Raw genomic sequence first — 6000 nt, 5'->3', positions numbered from 1 at the left:
CCTTCGCCCTCCTGCAGGATAATAAAGCACATCCGGAGAAAGTTTATCCCGGCTTAGAGAGCAAAAATCTGTCCGAAGTTGCAATAACTTAATGTTCCCTCTTTTCGGCCCATTTATAACGGCGCCGGACATAAATTCGTGCGAATCGGCAGTATACGTCCGGCGCGGCGCATAAAGCGGTAATGGATGAGGCTTAGGAAATAAACCGGCACTCGGCCGCTGCGCCGGCAGTGCGTCATCGCCGTTCTGAGCCGAGGCGCGGTTCCCCCTCCGCGCCGACGCCCGCACCAACGGACGCGAGCCCTTTATCTCACCATGGGATCGGTGCCGGGGACGGCCATCGCATTATGGAGCTGCCACCTGGCAGTTCACACAGAGTGCTGCGCCATTCGTACATCACTGCTCCAACAGCCAGAGTTTCTGACCACCTTGTTCGCTTGGTTCCTGTTCAAATTGAGCCACTGTGGCAGAAAGCTTCCCGTTCCACTACTATTTTCCAACAGTTACATAGAGGTGACAAAAGCCATTGGAGTGCGGTATGCACAGTCACGGATGGCAACAGTACCGGGTACACAAGTTATAAAAGGGCAATGCAATGGTTAAGCTGTCATTTGCACTCAGGTGATTCATGTGCAAATGTTTCCAACATGATTATGGGCGAACGATGGAAATTAACAGACTTTGAACACGTATGGGTCATTCCATATTGGAAATAATTAGGGAATGCAATATTACGACATCCACAGTGTCACGAGTGTGTTGAGAGTACCAGATTTCAGGCATTACCTCTCACCTCGGACAAAGCAGTGGTCGACGGGTCGACGGCCGTCAACTATCGGCCGAGAGCAGCGGCTTCTGCATGGATTTGTCAGTGCTAACCGACGAGCAGCAGTACTTAAAATAACCGCATAAATCAGTGTGGAACGTACGACGAACGTATCCGTTAATAGAGTGCGTAGAATATCGCGTTAATGGGATATGGCAGCATACGACCGACGTTAGTGCCTTTGCTAACAACGCGACATCGCCTGCTGCATCTCTCCTGAGTTCGTGACCATATCGGTTGCACCCCAGATGACTGTAAGGCCGTGCCCTGCCGATTTTAGTGGGTAAGAGGTTTCGAGTGTGGCGTATATCCCACGAAGCCGCGGACTCAGGTTGTAAAAAACGCACTGGCAAGCTGGCGGTGGCTCTGTAATGTTGTGGGCTTAGTTTTCATGGAATGGGCTGGGTCCTCTGGTCCAACTGAATCGATTATTGAGTGGAAATGGTTATGTTCAGCTACCTGGGGATCATTTTCAGTCATTCACAGTCTTCATGTCCCCAAAAGTGTTGTTGTTGTTGTTGTGGTCTTCAGTCCTGAGACTGGTTTGATGCAGCTCTCCATGCTACTCTATCCTGTGCAAGCTTCTTCATCTCCCAGTACCTACTGCAACCTACATCCTTCTGAATGTGCTTAGTGTATTCATCTCTTGGTCTCCCTCTACGATTTTTACCCTCCATGCTGCCCTCCAACGCTAAATTTGTGATCTCTTGATGCCTCAAAACATGCCCTACCAACCGATCCCTTCTTCTAGTCAAGTTGTGCCACAAACTTCTCTTCTCCCCAATCCTATTCAATACCTCCTCATTAGTTACGTGATCTACCCACCTTATCTTCAGCATTCTTCTGTAGCACCACATTTCGAAAGCTTCTATTCTCTTCTTGTCCAAACTAGTTATCGTCCATGTTTCACTTCCATACACTCCATACAAATACTTTCAGAACGACTTCCTGACACTTAAATCTATACTCGACGTTAACAAACTTCTCTTCTTCAGAAACGATTTCCTTGCCATTGCCAGTCTACATTTTACACTCCTGGAAATGGAAATAAGAACACCGTGAATTCATTGTCCCAGGAAGGGGAAACTTTATTGACACATTCCTGGGGTCAGATACATCACATGATCACACTGACAGAACCACAGGCACATAGACACAGGCAACAGAGCATGCACAATGTCGGCACTAGTACAGTGTATATCCACCTTTCGCAGCAATGCAGGCTGCTATTCTCCCATGGAGACGATCGTAGAGATGCTGGATGTAGTCCTGTGGAACGGCTTGCCATGCCATTTCCACCTGGCGCCTCAGTTGGACCAGCGTTCGTGCTGGACGTGCAGACCGCGTGAGACGACGCTTCATCCAGTCCCAAACATGCTCAATGGGGGACAGATCCGGAGATCTTGCTGGCCAGGGTAGTTGACTTACACCTTCTAGAGCACGTTGGGTGGTACGGGATACATGCGGACGTGCATTGTCCTGTTGGAACAGCAAGTTCCCTTGCCGGTCTAGGAATGGTAGAACGATGGGTTCGATGACGGTTTGGATGTACCGTGCACTATTCAGTGTCCCCTCGACGATCACCAGTGGTGTACGGCCAGTGTAGGAGATCGCTCCCCACACCATGATGCCGGGTGTTGGCCCTGTGTGCCTCGGTCGTATGCAGTCCTGATTGTGGCGCTGACCTGCACGGCGCCAAACACGCATACGACCATCATTGGCACCAAGGCAGAAGCGACTCTCATCGCTGAAGACGACACGTCTCCATTCGTCCCTCCATTCACGCCTGTCGCGACACCACTGGAGGCGGGCTGCACGATGTTGGGGCGTGAGCGGAAGACGGCCTAACGGTGTGCGGGACCGTAGCCCAGCTTCATGGAGACGGTTGCGAATGGTCCTCGCCGATACCCCAGGAGCAACAGTGTCCCTAATTTGCTGGGAAGTGGCGGTGCGGTCCCCTACGGCACTGCGTAGGATCCTACGGTCTTGGCGTGCATCCGTGCGTCGCTGCGGTCCGGTCCCAGGTCGACGGGCACGTGCACCTTCCGCCGACCACTGGCGACAACATCGATGTACTGTGGAGACCTCACGCCCCACGTGTTGAGCAAGTCGGCGGTACGTCCACCCGGCCTCCCGCATGCCCACTATACGCCCTCGCTCAACGTCCGTCAACTGCACATACGGTTCACGTCCACGCTGTCGCGGCATGCTACCAGTGTTAAAGACTGCGATGGAGCTCCGTATGCCACGGCAAACTGGCCGACACTGACGGCGGCGGTGCACAAATGCTGCGCAGCTAGCGCCATTCGACGGCCAACACCGCGGTTCCTGGTGTGTCCGCTGTGCCGTGCGTGTGATCATTGCTTGTACAGCCCTCTCGCAGTGTCCGGAGCAAGTATGGTGGGTCTGACACACCGGTGTCAATGTGTTCTTTTTTCCATTTCCAGGAGTGTATATTCTCTCTACTTCGACCATCATCAGTTATTTTACTCCCTAAATAGCAAAACTCCTTTACTACTTTAAGTGTCTCATTTCGTAATCTAATTCCTCAGCATCACCCGATTTAATTTGACTACATTCCATTATTCTCGTTTTGCTTTTGTTGATATTCATCTTATATCCTCCTTTCAAGACACTGTCCATTCCGTTCAACTGCTCTTCCAAGTCCTTTGCTGTCTCTGACAGAAGTACAATGTCATCGGCGAACCTCAAAGTTTTTACTTCTTCTCCATGAATTTTAATACCTACTCCGAATTTTTCTTTTGTTTCCTTTACTGCTTGCTCAATATACAGATTGAATAACATCAGGGAGAGGCTACAACCCTGTCTCACTCCTTTCCCAACCACTGCTTCCCTTTCATGCCCCTCGACTCTTATAACTGCCATCTGATTTCTGTGCAAATTGTAAATAGCCTTTCGCTCCCTGTATTTTATACCTGCCACCTTCAGAATTTGAAAGAGAGTATTCCAGTTAACATTGTCAAAAGCTTTCTCTAAGTCTACAAATGCTAGAAACGTAGGTTTGCCTTTTCTTAATCTTTCTTCTAAGATAAGTCGTAAGGTTAGTATTGCCTCACGTGTTCCAACATTTCTACGGAATCCAAACTGATCTTCCCCGAGGTCTGCTTCTACCAGTTTTTCCATTCGTCTGTAAAGAATTCGCGTTAGTATTTTGCAGCTGTGACTTATTAAACTGATAGTTCGGTAATTTTCACATCTGTCAACACCTGCTTTCTTTGGTATTGGAATTATTATATTCTTCTTGAAGTCTGAGGGTATTTCGCCTGTCTCATACATCTTGCTCACCAGATGGTAGAGTTTTGTCATGACTGGCTCTCCCAAGGCCATCAGTAGTTCTAATGGAATGTTGTCTACTCCCGGGGCCTTGTTTCGATGCAGGTCTTTCAGTGCTCTGTCAAACTCTTCACGCAGTATCTTATCTCCCATTTCTTCTTCATCTACATCCTCTTCCATTTCCATAATATTGTCCTCAAGTACATCGCCCTTGTATAAACCCTCTATATACTCCTTCCACCTTTCTGCCTTTTCTTTGCTTAGAACTGGGTTGCCATCTGAGCTCTTGATATTCATACAAGTGGTTCTCTTCTCTCCAAAGGTCTCTTTAATTTTCCTGTAGGCAGTATCTATCTTACCCCTAGTGAGACAAGCCTCTATATCCTTACATTTGTCCTCCAGCCATCCCTGCTTAGCCATTTTGCACTTCCTGTCAATCTCATTTTTGAGACGTTTGTATTCCTGTTTGCCTGCTTCATTTACTGCATTTTTATATTTTCTCCGTTCATCAATAAAATTCATAAGTGTTAGTGGGCCATAATTGTTCGCGATTTGGTTGAAGAAAATTCTGGACAACTCGAGCGAATGATTTGGCCACACAGGCCGCCCGACACGAATCTCAAAAAATGGTTCAAATGGCTCTGAGCTCTATGGGACTTAACATCTGTGGTCATCAGTCCCCTAGAACTTAGAACTACTTAAATCTAACTAACCTAAGGACATCACACACATCCATGCCCGAGGCAGGATGCGAACCTGCGACCGTAGCAGTCGCGCGGTTCCGGACTGAGCGCCTGAACCGCTAGACCACCGCGGCCGGCGACACGAATGTCATCGAACGTTTATTGGACATAAGTGAGAAGACACTTCGTGCACAAAATCCTGCACCGGTAACACTTTCGCATATATGGATGGTTATAGTGGCAGCAGTTTCATGAAACATGGACGTGAAAATGATAAAAGTGCAACTGAGTAGAAAAAACTGTAACCACTGCATGAATGTAATAAGGATGCTTCATCTTTCTGTTGGTACAGATATTTTCGACAAATGCTGCCTTGCCACTTACAATTGTTCCACTTAAATCTGTTTAGTCACCAGCAAATAATTTTCATTGTGTTTAAACAGCGATCTCAAGCAATATAAACAAGTACATGAATGTATAAACACCTGAGGATGTGCACAAGCCCGAAACCGGCCGTGTGAAGAATAAATAATCATTTTTTGTGAGTGGTAGCGGAAATTTTTCTACACACTATAAAGGAACAATCACAGAGTTCAAAAACGGTTCAAATGGCTCTGAGCACTATGCTGAGGTCATCAGGCCCCTAGAGACACTGGACTCGCATTCGGAAGGACGACGGTTCAATCCCGCGTCCGGCCATCCTGATTTAGGTTTTCCGTGATTCCCCTAAATCACTCCACGCAAATGCCGGGATGGTTCCTCTGAAAGGGCACGGCCGACTTCCTTCCCCATCCTTCCCTAATCTGATGAGACCAATGACCATGCTGTCTGGTCTCCTTCCCCAAACCAACCAACCAACCAACCAGGCCCCTAGAACTTAGAACTACTTAAACCCAACTAACCTAAGGACATCACACACACATCCATACCCGAGGCAGCATTCGAACCTGCGACCGAAGCGGTCGCGCGGTTCCAGACTGTAGCGCCTAGAACTGCTCGGCCACTCCAGCCGGCTCACGGAGTTCAACAGCTTCCACTATGGGTAAAATTCACTATTGCCACCTCATTAAACATCCCTGACGAAAAATAAGAATCAACAGGGGATGGACAAAATGTGGAGACACAGGGAGAAATGCCTGCTTGAGCATAAATGCAGATGCTGACCCGGTGTTCAGGTTGCGCAGTTATATTTGGCCG

Source organism: Schistocerca piceifrons, chromosome 6, assembly GCF_021461385.2.
Source record: "Schistocerca piceifrons isolate TAMUIC-IGC-003096 chromosome 6, iqSchPice1.1, whole genome shotgun sequence".
In the NCBI taxonomy this organism is placed as follows: Eukaryota; Metazoa; Arthropoda; class Insecta; order Orthoptera; family Acrididae; genus Schistocerca; species Schistocerca piceifrons.
Note: the sequence above shows the minus strand (reverse complement) of the source record.